Raw genomic sequence first — 18742 nt, 5'->3', positions numbered from 1 at the left:
TCTCAGGACAGTAGTCTGTATTTCTTCTTAATGTGAAGGCCGAGAAGCTTGCCCCGAAAGAGAAATGACAATATAGTCAACCCGACATGACACCGATCCAGAGTTTATGTTCCCAATATCATCGCCATTCCTCCGCGCTCGCTTCCACACGTCACGATAAGGTGCACATCTGTCTGCCACGGTGAGGAAGGCGTGTTTTCATCCTTCCTTTACAATCAGCCGAGACCCGGCCTGCGTGGAGGAAGCGGGCTGGTCTGCACGTTTTCTTTATTTACTCATCAATGACGTTTACCGGCGGCTAAGAGATTGAAGCTGCGACATCAGGGAGTGACTTTTATTACCCGGGGGTCCTTTGTATTCCTGGCTGTCCACTGCGAAAAAGCTTTCTATTGATTGTCCCGGAGCCGGGGGGAAGGAGTGGGGGAGGTGGTTGGTGGAGGATTTGGAAACATGCACAGGCGCTGAAAAGATAGCAATCTCTGTGGACCTCACATCGGCCACGTTGAGCCGGGTGTTAAAAATGCAGGAAACACTTAAATTTTCTTTCGTCTTGTGTTCCTCTTTGTGTGTCTGCATACCGCATGTGCACCTCACCTACTCGGGTGAACTGTGCGCGCATTTATTGGCTTGTACTGCATTACAGAGAATTAACTGACTGAATAACTTACCCTCTCGCCGCGCTAATTAAAGCCGCTTGTGCTCGCAGCGACGGCGCGGCCGCGGCGAGGCCATAATTAATTTCTGAATGGACGCTTTTTGGACACGACGATGTTCTGAGGACTGCCAATGTCAAAACAGCCTGTGTAGTTCTGGCCAAGGTAACATTCTTAAAAGCGATTAATTAATGCAGAGTGGGGCATAAATTCATTTCTCGCCCAGCTGATACCACTGCAGGCTCCGGTGTTTACTCCCTTTTTTTCTTTCTGCTCATGCAGACCGTGTTTGCAGATGATTGATGAACAAGTTTTCCTGTTTTTTTGAAGGTGGGAAAAACGCGAAATATCCCTCAGAACCAACAACTTCCAGTTCTGTTCTTTAAAGGCCTGTAAACATAAACTCTCCGTAGTCTTGCAGCGGTGGTTAATTAATTCAGAGGCTATATCATATTCCTGCATAATATGGCGAGGAGGCACGGTGTTGCCAACAAGTCGTCCTTGCCAGCGGCCTTATTATCAGTCGATAATGAATTTAGAAGTCTCACGCAATGCCGACCGAATGGGCTCACCCGCGGAATACAAACTCAAAGAATGTATGTGTTTAAATGTGTGTGTGTGTGTGTGTGTGTATGTGTGTGTTCAGGACTGTTTTTTTTTTTTCCTGCGCACGAATGCGTCAGGGAATCTTAGGGAAAACTCCTGACCCAGAAAGCAGAACAAGGAACATGAGGCATTACCCTGTCGAGCTCTCCGCCCCACCATTCATTTCCATCAAGACCTGTAATAACGCTCGTACTCTCGGCTGAAATTGCTTTCTGCCTTTCGGGTCACTGCGACTGGACTTCGGGAGGATGTGGGGGGGGGGGTGTTCTGTTTCCATGTAAGTGTTTTACGCTTCTTCGTTTTATTTATTTATTTATTTATTTGCAGCAGTTAGCAGCTCGGGGGCCCTGTGGTCAGCCACCATGCTCCGGTCATATTAGAGAGGTGATTTATACGTGCAGAAGTCTCCTCGTAACGGAGGTGTTATTTTATTTTATTATTCTTTTTCTTTTTTTTTTTTACAACAGCGTGATAGAGAGGGCCTCGTTTCCACATCCCCCTCCTCTTTCACATTCCCTTTATTTTTTCTGCACAAAGCATTGAATTTATTAGCGCTGTGATGTGATGAATAATGCACTCTGTCATATTTTTACACAGGGCGCTTTTCTCTCTCAGCAACAGCATGACATAGCCAAATATTTATCTTTCCCCTCTATCGTTGTGTTGTGTTTCCATGCACGAACCCATTGCTCCCTCCGATGACAGCGGGGCCGCACAGTGTAGCAAGAAGCCGTACAGTTTCTGCGATGGTGATGAATTAAGAATAACATTTGGTGATAAAAATGGGAAAAAAAAAAAAAGAAGTACCAAAAAAAGAAGTACCCATGCTAATTTGCATGCAAACCTGCACCCCGTGTGATTGGCCGCGAGGTAATTGGTGGCTTTCATTTGACGGTGCCGCTGAGTGACCCGCCCTGACAGTCTCAACAATGTCGCAGCGGCTCGTCGGCCGCCTCTGCTCGAGAAATCACAACCAATCATGCTGAGTTATGCGAAGAGCTCTTAGAAAATGTGAAGAGCTGGAACTGTAGGGGAGGCAGCTCAGGATCCGCTGAAGCCCCAATTATTAAAACTTTGAAATCTTCCTCCTCGGAGTCAACACTTGAGGCATGACTGCATTGATTTTTGCAAAAGGAGCTCAGTGATGGAAGCGGCACTCTGGCAGCTCGTGCTCCACACCCTTCCACTGCTTTTTTTTGATCACAGCTGAGGGCGAGTGTTAAAACGGGTGATTAAGCAGAGGCTGATTGTCCTCTCCCCCTTTTTTTTTTTTTTTTGAAATACGTACGGAGAGGCTATATGCTGTATCAGCTCCTATAACAGCATTGTCATCAACATCTATTTTATCATCAGGGCGAGACGGCCCTTACACTGCACTTTACTCTTTATCTTCTTCACAGTGAAATTGGCAGATGTGAGCACAGACAAAAGAGTTGTATTAACTATTCTGTAGAGGCAGAAATTCACCAGAGTGACCGCTAAGTGTAGCTGCTGTTAGCTAGTTAGCTTGGTTAGCTGTGCATCTAGTGGTGTGGACTGGGAGCTCAGAGCACCAGGGGACTGCTGGTGTTTTCCAGCTCAGGAAGTTCGGACGGCAGGGCTAGCTGATTAGCATGCTAAGTTTCGTAAAAAAATCTCTGCAGCACTCGTCATTCATGGTGATTTCTTCACTTTCTGTTGGTAAATTTAATACAATTTTGATTTTTTTCACCTGAAATTATTTAAATTTTAATATGATTCCACTCATTCTTGCCGAGGAGGGTTAGATATGAAGACTGACATCACTACATATTTTCGCAACACCAGGAGACGGTTAGTTTAGCTTAGCATTAAGATTACGAGCAGGAAAAAACTGCAGTCTTGATTCTCTCCTAATGTAGAAATAAAAATCCACCAAATTTGCAGGGAAAAAACTCCTTGTTTCTGCTGGGTTTTAAGCGACTATATCCACGCAGCAGCCATTTTCCTCTGCCATCACACTCAGGGTGGGAATATCAAATGTCACACTGCTGTGTTACAGTTTGCAAGTCATACAGCATGATTTTTGTGAGCTCACATGCAGCTTTGTTTATCTTTGGACACTGGCTATTCTTTATGTTTAGATGAGCTAACACGTTTCTTTTTTGGCTGTAGTTTTATGTTGAGCAAACAGACATGAGATGGGGAGGCATACTGATCTTACGCTTAGCAGGAATACATTATTCTCCCAAAACTAAAGGGATTAGGGAATATGTCAGTAAATGAGGGTTTTGATTGCCAACAGTGGAATGGACTGGATTTTCGTACATAGACAGATAAATGCCTCTCGTCAAAGCACACCAACAAAGATGATTTTAGACATTGGACCTCCACAAAGGTTTAGTTTTCTGCTGCTAGAAAAAGGCGTGCATCACCAAACTCTGTGTACCACTCACAATGTCTCGGGGTCTGACGTGATTGATAAAGAGATGTTGAGCAGAGGAATCAGTCTGTTGGTGTTAAACTGTATAAAAAACAGAGGGACCCCTCAGTTTATCTCCACGATGATGCATGCCAAACAACACAGTTTACTGACTAACACTGCAAATTTGCACATCAAAATTGCCTCCGCCGAGCTCGCACTCGACAGGACACTTTTTGAATTTGTCAGTCACACAGCCTTAAAATTGAGGCGTGAAGTGCGACTTCGCCCCGACAGCTGCAGCAACACACAGGAGTGACGGAGATGCCAATCAATCACAGCCCCCTACGTGCCCACACAGTCCTGAGAGGAGGACGAATCAGGCAAAGCAAAGTGAGCACCTGTGTTGGTGCGTCAGCTCTGCCAAGGGAGGGAGAAAAAAAAAAGAAGAAAAATCTACCAAAAAGCTCGGTCAGAGGTTCATGTGATTCACCCTCGTCTGACGCTACATCTTAATTTGCTCAAGTGGGTTACTGACGTTTCCTGTGGCTCCACACCTTGCTGTTCCTCACCTGCCCGCCAGCTGATCTCAGTGCGTCTCCAGCTCCAACTCACCTCCTGAGCCTTCACCTGCCGGCACACCTGCTCCCCATTACTCATCCGCCCCAGTTCATATACTCCTGAGGCCAAGGACCCCAGATGATCGAGACACGCGTCGTATCTATTTCATATTTCGGTCGATTCTGTCAAATTTGAGGATTTATTTGCGATTTCAGTTGACACCAACGCCGGACCTGACGTTTGGAATTTGATGGTCTCTGAGGAAACTTTAACTGCTACACCTTTTATTCCAGCTGCACTATAATGACTTTGACAACAGGTCAGGTTATCCACCTTTGGCTGGTCAACAAGAAAACGACAAATGTTGCTAGCTAGCTGATGCCAACTTTGCTTATGCTAACAAAGCCAGTAATAATAATAATAACAATAGCTAAGGCTAATGTCGCCGACGCTAATGTTGCTACTGTTGCCAAAGCTAGCTTACGTTACTATTGCTAATGCTAGCTAGCTAACCTTAGGCACTACAGGAACATACTGCATGAATCAGCCGTACTTATGTTTTTTTTTTCCACGAACTGGCAACTACCAAGCTCCTTGATGCTGATGTAACACATGACTCCAGTGCTGTTCTGCTCTGCTACTACACAAACCTTGTCACACAGATAAAAAAAAAAGTAAAAATTATAATAATAGTAATTTTAGACCCAACCCTAACCCAGACACTGTAAAATGATTAATTTACAATCAATGTTTTTAAGAAAGCAGACACATTTATTCTGAACCTTTCTACAGTCTTTAAAACGAGAACTGCAAACAGCTTTGTCCACTTGACTTATGATGCGATATTGTGAAAGTGTTTTATGACTGAACACAGACATAGACATATGACTGATGGAAGAAGAAGAGGAAGAAGTAGAGGAAGCAGAAGAAGAAGAAGCCTTGCTGCAGAGGCTACTGTGTTCGAGCTGTCCTGGGCCACAGGGAGTGGATTGCCTATTTGTTGCATCAGTGGTTTAGCAGTCGCGGAGGCGGGCAGGGGGACTGTATGCCAGGCCCCCGGAGGAAGCCACGGTCTCCAAACTTTTTGGGAACAATTATTGGATTTTTTACAAAGTGGCTCTGTGGACACGTGAGACAGTCATGTAGACAAACAGATGGCCAGGTGGAAATTGTGTGCGCTTGTGTGCATAAAAAAAAAATTCCCTCAAAGGCGCGACTTGAAAAGGTTGATTAAAGTTGTAATCCTTAATATTTCAGTCCTGGTTGATTTGGATGACACCGGCGGTTGCCATGGCAACTCCAAGTGTGATGTAATACCGTGCCACACGCTCGTTAAGTCCGCTACAGCGGTGACTGCATTTTAAATGACCCGTCTGGGTGCTAATTGTGGCGAGAAACGCAGCCTCAGTCAAAGTAGCTCCCCATGTTTCAGCAGACAAAAGCTTTCAATGTGAAGCAGTGTCTTTATTGTGTATTTAATGACGTGTGTGCTGTACCACGACTGAGAGGCCAGAGCACAGGCTTTGTGTTGTGCTGCATACCAGAGTGTCAGTTTAATGACAATAAAGTTGAAGTGAATTGGCACGATGTTCGCATGACTTAACTTAATATAGCTTTTATACAGAGAGTCTGATATCAGATCAAATTGTACTTTTATATGCATGCAGGCACATTTTCCTCGGCGCTCCCCCGCGCTTGACTATAGGCCTCTTCAATCCAGTGCAGGAGTGGCGGACCTCACCATAATTTAAAAAAAAAAAAAAAAATGTATCAAACAGAGAGGTCATTAACTGAATTAGAAAAAAAAACCTGCAGCATTGCAACATTCAAAATCTGTGTTGATTCCATGAAAATCTGAAAGATTGTTACTTGAGAAAAAAAATATATATATAATCATATCGCGACACCTCCTGATGTTTTTTCTCAGGGCCTCACAGGTGATAAAACTATTTACATAACTGATTTTTATCTTAATAATTTTGGTGCCCAAGCTGTAAAAAAAAGGAGCCTTTTTTTAATAGAAGCATATACAAACCCCAGATATTGATTAATATTCTATGTGAATCCAGATAACTGATGAGCTGCTAATGCCAGAGAAGCTCTGGCTGCAGGTACACACGGCTCACCTCCCTGGCCAGCAGCCAGTTTTCATCCAGGCTGCAGCCACAGAAAATCTAATACAGATGACTTCATCATTTTTGCCTAGTGACCTTTCTGGCATCCTTTCCTCCTCCGCTCCTCCCTCTCCTGCTCCCCTCTTCCTCCTCCTCCACACACACACACGCACGCACGCACGCACGCACGCACGCACGCACGCACGCACGCACGAACACACACACACACACACACACACACACACTCCTATACAACCTTCCCTCAGTCCCTGCAGCTCTTTAAATGCACACCCTGCCAGTGTCTATCTTGTTGTATTTCTCTCTCACCTTGCCTCCCCTTCCACCACCCCCCTCCCCCCAAGGGCATTATTCATAGTGAGGTTGAACACGGCTTCAAGGTTAAGTGCCAGCGCGCGTGCCGCCGAAAAAACTCTGCTGAGTAGCGCCCGCTGTCGCCGCTCTCATTTGGCAGCTGCACTGATCACATCTCATCCCCAAAACCAATGGGTCCTTGACCGCCGCCGCTGCAGGCGAGCGCGAGCAGAGGCAATCAATAGGTTTCAATATGGCCCTGCTGGCGACTGTGAATGAAACTCAATTTTATTTTGCAAGATTGTGCATTTATTAGATGAACAGATATTGATGGCAGTATTGGCAAGCAGCTCCTCTCCAACACACACACACATACACACACACACACGGGCCATGTTTTGTATAATGGCAAAGGCTGTAATTCAACTGCAGATGGATCAGTGTTTTTATAAGGACATTACCACTGTCCAGGGTCCAGCCAGGTGAAGAGAAGGCTGTTTTCTCTTACTTTGATTATTCTCCAATTACTGCTCACTCCACGCGCACTTCCTTCCACAAATCTGACGTTTTTGCCTCTATCCCTTTTAGTTATATTATTATCTGGGTATATGAGCCAGACCTCCCTTACATTACATCACTCCCTCCCTGTGGTCATGTAGGTTAATGAATCACCGGAGGCGCTTGCACCCAGGGGTTACTGATGCAGCTGCCAAAACGGTGCTTGGAAAGACTAAAGGGTAATTTTAACTAATTTGTGTCCACTCACTGCTGTTACACCTGGTCACTGCCTGGCTGACAGCCACGCAGAGAAATCTATAAATGACGAGTCAGGTGAAAATGGTGACAACATGGCAGCCACATATCTGATATTGCATTTCAACCATTTATCCTTAACTTTTAACACAAACCCTAAAAGTCATGGATAAATGGTTGAAATTGATATCTTAGTTATAGTTAGATAATCAATAATAGGCTATCTAAAAGTACTTAATGGTGAAAGCAGCCCAGTTGATCGACCAGAAATTTGAAGTAGAGCATTGGAGGCATGGTTGAATTAGCCAAACGTTAGCTTAAAGAAGTATTTAGCCTATTAGTATGAGGAACAGTTTTATTAGCTGAAATTTTGCTTAAAGTGACAAATAGTTGAAATGATTAGCTTACACTATTAGAAACAGTCGAATTAGCTAAATGTTAGCCTAAAGTTATAATGAAACCGTGTAAGTAGTTTGCTAAAAGTTAGCTTAAAGTGACACATATACAGTTGAATTTTTTAGCCAACACTGGTATTAACAGCTGATTTAATCAAATGTTAGCCTAAATGAAGAAACCATTGAAATAGTTTCCTAAAAGTTAGCTTGAAGTAGGAATAACCAGTTAGCATAGAGTATTACAAACATTTGAATTTGCTTAATGTTAGCTTAAATGAATGAATAGGCCTAAAACAGGAAAGTAAAACAGCTGCAATCGCTGCAGGTCTTGCATGAAAAGCAGTGGGATCCATGACAATGCTTGCTAAATGGCTTAAAGTATTAGTTTAACAGTAAGTGAAAAGGGAGGCATGCTGGAACAAGTCTTTGAGGAATCAAAATGGTGGATGGGGCTGAATCTGTTGTCAAAGCTTAAAGTAAATGCTTGAAATAGATGGCTCAAAGATATGTGGTTAAAATAGAGGTTAGCTCACAGTAGGCTAATAAATAAATCAATCATTAAAATGCTTCTCAAGAAATTGATAAATAAAATGTCTGGTTTGCGACTGACACCAAATAGGCTAGTGGTCTAGCTAGCGTGAATGCAAACTTGACAAACCTGAACTTAAAATCAGTGTTTAAAGACTGAGCGCAGTCAGGAGTTCATGCACTTGCAGAGGATTAGCTGTTTGTCTGTTCGCCATTTGATTCAGACCACTTCACAGTAAACATACATCAGGTGAGCAAGCGGAGGTAGTTTATTGGAGGCCTCTTTTCCAGCCGCTCCACCCCCTCCTGCCTCCTCCTTCAACACAGACGAGTGCACCACTCTTCTTCTCTTCTTGACCCCCCCCCAAAAAAAAACACTAACACGCTATTGTTGAAATTTTCCCTGTGCCTTGCCCTCATCTGCTCACCTCTTCTTCTCCTCGCAGAATCTCTCTCTAACACACACTCTGTCCTCCTCAGCCCCGGGGATGAGGTCGGGTGATTTCAAGGTTTTTCGGGAGCAGATCATCTCTGTTTACCAGCCCCACCGTGCCCGGCGTAAGGCTTTACTTACAGGTCCCGAGGCTTGATGTCCACTTCGGGGAGGTAGCTGTGGAGAGATTTAGTGGGATTATTAGAGGGGAGAGGAGAAGCTGTTGGAGCATCACAGCAGCTTCTGACAGAGTGTAGCCACGCGTTATCCCGCACGCTGAATATTTATCGAGCGAACTGGACACTGTTGGTCATTCTGTACTCTTTATGGGAGATGGACATATTACCTGGCTCATTTATATTTGATCTTCACTGCAGGTTGCTTTCAATATCTTCGTTTTATTATTATTATTATTGTTGTTATTATTATTATTATTATTGTTATTATTATTATCCTGCTATTCAAAGCAAACTTACATCTGAGAAGTGCTTGCAGTGTGGGGACTGACTGAAATGCATGGCCGTGCAATTTTTTTTCTTTTTACCTGAGCAGAAATGTTGCCAACTCCATTTTTTTTTTTTTTGATGTGTAAATTTCTCAGCTCTGCATCCTCGAGAGCTCGACTGTTATCCAACAGCCATCTGTCTCCGGCTGAGATATGTACGGATCAATTTTATTGAGGCTCATATTCGGCGCCGAGGACAACCTTGAGACCAACACGCCTGGCAGTGCGAAGCGATGCTTCCGACGGAAGGCATCGGTAGCTGAGGACACAAAGACTGAGTTATTACTTTCATATGTGGGAGGCAGAAGAAGAGGAGGAGGAGGAGGAGGAGGAGGAGGAGGTGGTGAAGGTGAAAATGAGTTACAGACTTGAACTCTCCTCTTGTCCCTGCTCATTTTCATCTCCAAATTACCTGGCCCGAGCCTCGGCACACAGTAAACTGTAAATCACAGCATGGGAAGAAATGATTTTGCTGTTTTCCAAAGGGCACAGAAGCCATGGTGGTGAATTACAAGACACGGGATCAAAGAGAACCCAAAGAGACTAATTAGAAAAGCATCAATAATGAGTTGTGGGGGTCTTACGGGGGTTCACGGCCACCCGTCCAGAGGTGAACAGATGAAGGGGAAACTCGTCCCGCTGACATCCCTTTGACACTGACGCTCACTGTCTCTGAATATGCAACGAGGCTCCTCGTTCATCAGCTCCCGCCCGTCTACAAAGTGGGAACAGATGATTTGAATTACATCTCTGATCCCCGTCATCCTGCGGACCGGACAGGCTTCTTCTTTTGATATTTGACAGCAAGAGTGGGGTTTTCTTTGTTTTTTCCAAGACATCAAAACCTGATTTCACTTGTCAAGAGCTGTTGTCATAGCGACTCATTGGTTGGCTGAATGTGTGTGTGTTTGTGTGTGTTGGTTAACATCTCATGACTGAGTGAATGAGGCAACATGACAGCGGAGACTTATGATTCGGTTCATTATATTCGGTGGCGGGCACTTCCTGGCACCTGAAATGGCACGTCAGCTGAGTTTTTTTTTGTTTGTTTTTTTACTTTGTCGGGGTGCTAAAAAAAAAATTTTCTGACTGGAGCACATCCTCCCGGGCTCCTTGGCAGTGAGGGGAGAAGCACCTCATCAACCTGATTTTCATAATGTGATTACCCTTGTTGATTTATGCACAAGACGCAAGGATGCGCTCCTCGGTCTGCTGTAGCAGTCTGGGAAATGCAAATCAATTGGATGCGCGATTGAGTAAACTTTGTTTCAACCCCACGTCTTCTCTTTCTCTGTTTCCGGCATTGACAAAGTCTTACACAGCGGATTAGAACAGTTTAGAGGGAATATAATGAGGGATGGAGATAAATCACCGTGCTGCTATGATTTTGTGTGTGTGTGTGTGTGTGTGTGTGTAGTTTTTTCTAGTCGTATTGAAACAACATCTTGAACTGACTGTTGGACAGAAGCCAAAGAAAGATTCAAATCTTTTACTAAAACAACAGAATTTGTGATGTTTCTGCATTAAAATGTCAAAAAAATGCTTGAGGCATCACATTTGAAGCGCCAGCACTGCAGGACGAGCGCCGAAAAGCTTCTGATGCGCGTTTTCCGACGTGGGTGACAAAAGTAGGGGCTTCGAAGCGCGAGACCCAGGCGCTCTCAGTGCGTTTGGCCCTTTTTTTAAGGGTGAACTATGTAGTTTTGGGGACGGAATTTTCATCAGAAGAGAACGATCTTCATTGGTCGATTTTACAAACCGAATAAACAAACTCTCTTCGTTTTCATGACTGAATACACCGAAGCGACAAACCGACCTTAAAGAACAACACAGTTTCTCCCTGCTTACTTACCTTTCCCCTGTTCTGGGGACCTTATTTTCCCTCCGAGAACAGCTTGTTTTGAGTTTTATTACTGAAGACGTTAAAGTTTAGAGTTTGAATTTCTCTCCAAAACAAACACAGTGCCCCTTTAACATTCACACAGTGTACTGTATATCTTAAAAAAAAAACGAACAACAGTGGTAACACGGTCTGTATGGTGTGTGTGTGTGTGTGTGTGTGTGTGTGTGTGTGTGTTTCCACCTGCTGAATATCTCTGGGCTTTATTTGCCATTCGTCACAGAGAAAAAAGACCTGCCCTGACCCGCGATGCTTTTGATTTTAAGCAGTTTATTATTAGTCCTCATGCAGCGGCTCGCTGGGAGCTTTTGTGTCGACCGAACTACCGCTGCACATAACGGCCTCGTCGTCGCCATGGTTACTCTGCTCCCAGGGGCGAGCAAAGGTTTCCTTTTTCTCTCTCTTTTTTTTTGCATAACTCCTCAAAACATCTCATCTGGGGGAAAAAAAAAACCTTCGGCGCAACATTTCACTTAGCCTCCGCGTGACACCGACAACACCCAGATGAAAACTCGACCGAACATTTGGTTTTTTGGTTTTTTTTTAGACAAAGTAAATTCTCCTTCTGCTCATTTTTGGTTCAGTTTATTTTGTTGTATCCTTCCAGCACAGTCGTATAGATCAACAGCTATGTGTTTGATTAGCACACAGTCATTAGACCATCATTATATGATTTATGGATGTAGTTAGTGTGCAGTAGACTGATGCTGTGGTGACACTGATACCACTGCTTATTAGTGTAATACATCTGGTTTAAAGTGTCCTGTGAATTTCCTCCGTATCATTGTCTAATGACTTGTGATAATGACTATTGGCCCTATTTTCTACGGCAGATGTGAGCTGCTGTCTATTAGCATATTTTATTCCCCCCTCTCGGCTGCTTCTGAAGCTCGAGGAAGCTCGAGATATTGTCAGCCAGAAAGTATTTCTCACTTGGTATTACGTCTGTGAACGTAACTGCACCATGTTAAAGCAGAGAGTACACCACCCCGGTTATTATTTATAACATTTCCTGTTGCTGCAGTTCTCTTTTTGAATGTATATATATCTTTATTGTTATTATTATTATTTGTTGCTGAGTTTTTTTTGCAAGCACCTGGTCTCAGGTGTTATTTCTTTTTTAAAGGCAAACACTTACTTAGCATCTTTAGCAGCGACACAGTGCTGACCCTGGTACTTATTATTTGCTGAGTGGTGGAACTCGCTGCTGTGTTTTATCAGCTCCTTAGTTATCAGAATCGGGAGAAAAAAGCAGCTGTCATGAAAACATCAGAGCTGTCTTCTATTTTGAACCTGACACGTAGCATTACGCTGCATTTTGTCAAAGCTGATGTCTGCGCACAACTAGTGCACTGTGTGTGTGTATGTCTGTCATCAATATTAGTTAACACCTCCATATTGATACTGCAATAGTTAGGGTATGTTGGTACTTTGACCAAATACTGACACTGTCAGCTTGAGTAGTTATGTGGACATAATGACTAAGTGGGTAAATTGAAGTATAAGACTAGTAGAACTTTACTGTAATGCAGCATTTAAAACCAAGAAAAAACACAATTTATGCCTTTACACGATATAACGAAATCTCAGACGGTAAAAAGTCTCATATCACCATTACAAATAACATAAATCGCCCAGCCCTTGCTGCTAAATGCTTTAACCTGCTTATATTCACCGTAGCTAGAGGCTTACATTGTCATTTGTTGCCGGGCGGGTAGCGTGCAGTGGTTTTCTCAGCACTGCCTTCTATTTCTAAAGTAGTAAAACCAAAACAATGAGCTGAAAGGAGCTAAAGCTATAAAAAGAGCTGAGTCGAGTAATCATTCTCTTTGATTCACTGATACGTAGTGGTAATATGGTCCGATCTTGGTGTAAGACATTGATTGTAACTACTTTAACATTACTGTACTACTTCACCTTATGTCTCTGCTTTTGTAGTGAGTCACTTTGCCTTAATGTTCATTTAGTTTCCATCTGCATGCGCTTCTCCAACCATGTCTCTGTGATTTATATCCTCTCATGTCAGCTGCTGTTTGTAGAGTTTGGTTTGTTCTTCCTTGTCCCTCAGATGATTGAGTGTGCCTCGTGCCGTCTGCTGCGTTCACAGTTGTTGCCATTCTCACCTTCTTTTCCCCCCCTTTCAGAAGCAAACAGCGCCCGTCTGATTGTTTATCCATTCTGAGCTGATTCCTTTTTCTAACCGTGAATGTCATCAAACTTTTTAAATCTATGCTCTGCTTCAGACGCCAATTTGTCTCGCGTTTCCTGGATTTTTATTCAACGCCTCAATTTAATGCTTTCTTACAGCGCTGCCTGAGAAATTGGCGCCGACTTTGGGAAACTGCTCTTTGATGTGTTATGAACAACCCTCACCTTTGCTCCTCTGCCTCCTCCTGATTTTGTCCTCAAGTAGCTTTTGTAGAAACAAGCGCAGTTTCGTAACAGCCGCGACCAAAGTACGTGCACACCCGCACGTACACACACACACTACCTGACAAACACTGGACCTCCATGGCAGCATCGTAGATAGAATGCTGCGGTTGCTCTAGGGAGAATAACTAAACTGAGAGCTCGCCACTGCCACGCCTCCTGGTCGAATGTCAGCATCCAAAGGGTTAAAACAACTGACAGAACAAGCTACTGACCTGCTGGCCACAACTTAAATCTCCTTCAAAGGGGACAGTTCGCCCAAAAATCTCAAATAAATAAAGTCTTACCTCAGCATAGGAGGTTATGTTTCACCCCTGTGTTGGTTTGTAGACAGGATTACACAAAAGCTGCCGCACAGATTTCCACAAAACTTGAATAGAGGATGGGTTTCAGCACAGAATGGGCACAATTATCTTTTGGCGTGGATCGGGATAAAGGGGCGGGTTTTTTTTTTTGGTTACGTTTTTCTTAATTTCTGATGGAATAATGCATGGATCTTGATAATAAAGGGAAAACAATTTGGTTGTGTATTTAGGTGGCTGGTATCTATGACTGAGTACAATTTTGATGATCCTAGATCTAGTAAGTTTTAAATTATGGTTCAGCAGTTTAAAATTCCGACATGATTGAATCTAAGGTAACTGCTGGGCTTTGCCAGAGCAATGCGCTCTCTTGAGTTCTGGCTTTGGTGTGGGTTGCAGAGGTTTGGAAATATCTTGAGTCACTGGGTCTTGGGTCAGAGACATTGTCATCGAGATGTTCAAATGTACATTTTGGCACTTTGAGCAGCACAAGCTGAGTGCCATCTTGCTCCACTATAATCAAGAGACAGCAGACAGACATCCTTACAGCCAAAATCTCCCAATACTTGGCAACTCAGGTCATATCAATCCTGATGGATAAACAGCACTCTAGGTAAAGAGACGAAATGTGTTTTTTATGATTTTTGGGGTGACCTTTCCCTTTAACTTCACCTTTTGACATGGTCTGGCTTCTTGAATCGATACAGTGATATGATGGGGAGGCTTTTGCCTCAGTGCACAAATGCAACTCAGCCAGAATGATCTGAAATCATTCAGTGAGTTTCAAGTCTTCTTCAAGCGTATCCTGCCATGTTTTTTTTCTCCTGTTCTTTACAGCTTAGTGTATCTGCAAGAAGGGCAGACTAATGAGGAGGAATACAATTGTGAAAAACAAAACACTGTAAGTGGACTCCATCATCCTTGTTGATGTATTGCATGAGGAAAGCAAAACCCAGCAGGCAAGCCTGGTACTGGGCGATGCCAGAGATATCCATCCAGGAAGTTAATAAACCAATGTAGATCTTATAACAGCCTGTCAGGCAGGACGAAAACAAAAATAGAAATCCATCAGGAGGAAATTGGAAATTGTCTTAGACAAAGCTGTATTTATGTCACACTGGAAAAACAGGGTGCTTTCATCAGATTGGTGGTTTATTGCTTTCAGCAGATCCGTTGTGGGCGTTTTTTTTTTTTTTACCAGTTTAAAATGACTTTAATAATGTCAGATGTTGTTTAAACAGATCTTGAAGCGCCATCACATAGAAGTCAAAACAGTTTGAACAAAGATGCTTTTCAGTCCCTCAGTTATCTACTACTTGTTTGGACGAGCGAATGAAACGGAACACAGTTGCAGTTTCCACTCGTTTCTTGGATCGCTCTTGGTGGGATCTCTTTCACCGCTTCTACAGTTTCTACGGGGGTTTGTTTCCACCGTGCACAACCGTAAACAAACAAAAAAAAAGAAAAAAAAAAAAAAAGCTTCGTTTCTGTGGGGTCTGAATTGATCAGTGTGGAGCTGTAAAGTCTGATACGAGGTTATCTGGTCCATCTGCTGGCAGGGTGCTGCGCGCCAAGCTGTAAATCTACATGAACGTGTGAAGCAAGACAACAAGGGTAAGAGTGGAGACGCTGGTGTGGTGGAGCTTTCTCAGATTGTTTTTTTTATTTATTTATTTTTTCCTTTTTTTACTTTCAGTACATCACTTAAGGGTGACAGTGTCGTGTCTGTACCAAGAAAAGAAAAGAAAAAAAGATCCTCAATCATCGTCATCCTGACAACATCCTAATGATACAACAGGCTTTGAAACAGACCCGCATATCACTGCAGAGAGAGACATTTTATATGTCTTTAGAGAAATGTTATATCGACTTTAAATCTATTAAGCACTGCAGGACGGATGTACATTTGCTGAGCTGGTGGCTTCTGTAGTTCCTGTTGTAGGACTTGTGAAATGGATGAAAGCTTAACCCTTTAATGCACACCCTCGACTTCTTAACACCCCGTATAATTAATTCAGTTAAGATTCAACTCCTTCTGTGCTCTTGTGTCAGAATGTTAAAAAAACAAAAAAAAAAACAAAAAACAATGATATAAAAGCATTGCTTTTCACTCAGAGGATTACAGGGTCGCCAGAGACTTACTCATGCCTGAAGTTTTCTTTTACACTGGAGGGGTTCTGACCACAACAGCTCCAGAAAAGAAGATGTTTCTTGAGGCTACAGCAGATGGGGAAAAAAAAAGAGTGTTTGTGCCTTTTAACAAATCACTTTTACTTAATTAATTTAAAAGCAGAGCTCGCTCAGACAATAACTGTATTACCTTGACCTTGCTAAGAAAAAATATGTACGTAGAAATCAGAAGATCTCACTTTCCTGGAAAACCTTGTGCTATAGGCCAAGTGGACAGCTGCTGAAGACCCGATGCGTTTAAGGGTCAACAGATGGGGATTAAGCATTTTGGGAAAAATCCTTATCACCATGTTGCTAAGAATTCAACAAGAAAAGACACAACTGTTATGTACACTAAATGAACCTACACCCAGGAGTCCGTTAGCTTAGCTCTAGCAGCGCCAAACTCTTCATCTAACCTTTGTCAAAAAAACAAATTATATCCCACAATCTCAAAATACTCATTGGTTATTCAATAACCAAACTAAACCTAATATCTAACCTCATGCTCACCTTTTGCAAGAAATGAATATGCAAAAACAAGAGCATCAAGTCATTGTTTCATAATCACATCCAGCTAATGGCTTACATCATTTCTGTGTACAACATATCATTCTTGTTTGACCTAATTTCAGAGACTGTGCTGGCTTTCAGGCCTCCACACAGACACGCTGGAGGAGACGAGGAGCTCCGGTCCTGGAATGAACCCATCGCCTCCTTTAGGTCTCGCTGTACAAACAAGCAGCACATTTGGTTTTTTTTTCTCTCTCTCTTTTTTTTTTGCTTTTGGCAATAAGCAAACATGTCAGGGAAAAAAACAACAAAAAAACTGCCAGATTTATTTTTACTCGCGCTGCCTGGTGGGACTTCAGGAGAAGGAGATTGGAAAACCATGAATGCCGAGGATGAAAATACATGATGATTCATTTTCAGCACATGCGTCGAGGGAATTTTAAGTGCCATCGCGGTTCTGGTAAGTTAATTATTTTGTGAACAAAGACGGTGATCCCCTGCCTGTAACAACACTACGCGACAGCCAGGAGACAAAAATGGAAGGTGATGGACGGAGGAGCAAGGTTTATCCACAGTGGACACTGCAGCGACCTCTGTGCCTCTATGAAGCCTTTTATGATGGCGAAATTCAGCAGTTGTGAGTCTTCATATTGTGTTGCAAAGATATCTACTATGTTAGCATGCTAATTGGCTAAACCTGGCTAGTTTTCTGATAATGCCACTCCAGCTGCATTGCTCACTGTGCTTGCTAGCTAACTCCTAGCAGCAGTTAGCAGTTACTCTGGTGAAATGCTGCCCCCTATCTGTTTGGAGTGTGGCCGGCTCTTACATACTGCACCTTTTAACAGTCCGAGTTGTTCATTTTTTCAGATTCACTGTACACCAGTCGCACCGAAGTGTAAATATAACTCCTTTTTCTTAGTTTATTTGAAGCCAACATTTGAAGTAAACATAGTTAAGAAAATGTATTACAAATTGCCACTCATTAGCAACTTCTCTGATATGAAAATCTCAGTTCTGATAACCTACGTTTTGTTTCTAGGAAAGCGAGACGGTCTTTGCTGCAGTCTATGCATCGCTTTCTGCCGTTCCTTCTGAGCGTCCGGCCTCAGATCCGTGGGAGGATTTAATGCTCTCATGCATTACCGACTACTTTCAGTGCCTTTTTTGATGCCACCACTGGAGGTTTGCCAAAGACGGAAATGTTCAAATATTACGGAGTGGCTTTAAAGCACTTGAAAACTTGGTTTCAAGTCTTAAACATAACTCAAGGAACTTTTAACTGGTTATGAAACAGGCTCCATTTTATACTGATGCCTTTGTATGACCTACATGTGCAAATGAGACCATCAGCAAAAAAAAAAAGACAGTCTTTGGGTATAAAGTTCTTACAGTTATTCTTATTGGATGAAGTTGGATAAGACAGAAAATTAAAACTATTTTTCACAGTGGAGTGCAGAGGATGAATTGAGGCGTCTCACAGCCAGTGAAAAGAGAGCTGCCCTGTACTGTGGTGGTATGACACGGCTCTAAAACAAAGTTTACGTTCCTTTTCACCACCTTCACATTCTAGTTATTTATCTTACACAGCCGCAGACAGACACATTACCTCATGATCAGGCATATTAGTGAACGGCTGTGTTCACTAAAAGGAAATGGTGTTGAACATACGATGAGTCTTTATTTCTTTTTTTTTCCTGTACGGGCGGCCATGTTGCTATTCCACAAACATACAACACAACTCCACCCCTTAACTGGTTACTCACGCTATCTTTGGAAAGATTCAAGATTTGCCAACTCACAGATGAAGCGTCTTTTTCTTCCACCGGTCCCTAAAATTCTGACAAAACAGACTTGTTACATTCCCAAAAGTTCCAATCAATATGATCCAGTGTAACATTTAGCAAGCACAAAGCAGGAGAAGCAGCAAAATAACGATGAACTGCTAATCATGTGCGCCAGGCCCGTTCAGCTCCTTTTTTTAGAAGGCCGGACAGTTGTCTGACCTGTAAAGGTAGGAATGTAAATGTTTAAAAGCAACGCACTTTAATTTAATTCCCCATTTTGTTTTATCAATTTTTCACAAATGATAAAAAGAAACTTTGGGTATTTTTCAATTTATTTTTAATCTTAGAAAAAAAGGTTGTCGGTTGGACTCCTAACTCCACCACGCTTACATTTTTTAATG

The 18742-nt window shown here is 42.8% G+C and overlaps 1 long non-coding RNA gene across 2 annotated transcripts; it reads right to left on the bottom strand.

The window, feature by feature from the left end:
• Nucleotides 1–7856: 7856 nt before the first annotated feature.
• LOC119032621 lies at nt 7857–10009 on the bottom strand. 2 transcript variants are annotated; one of them, XR_005078986.1, is made up of 4 exons: nt 9825–10009; nt 9653–9679; nt 9280–9499; nt 7857–8912 (listed from the first exon to the last, which is right to left on the bottom strand). It is a non-coding gene; the product is annotated as an uncharacterized LOC119032621 (long non-coding RNA). The 2 variants fall into 2 exon arrangements; XR_005078987.1 differs by lacking the exon at nt 9653–9679.
• Between the last annotated feature and the right edge of the window lie 8733 nt (nt 10010–18742).

Source organism: Acanthopagrus latus, chromosome 14, assembly GCF_904848185.1.
Source record: "Acanthopagrus latus isolate v.2019 chromosome 14, fAcaLat1.1, whole genome shotgun sequence".
NCBI classification, from domain to species: Eukaryota; Metazoa; Chordata; class Actinopteri; order Spariformes; family Sparidae; genus Acanthopagrus; species Acanthopagrus latus.
This window is presented reverse-complemented; position numbering and strand designations above follow the sequence as displayed.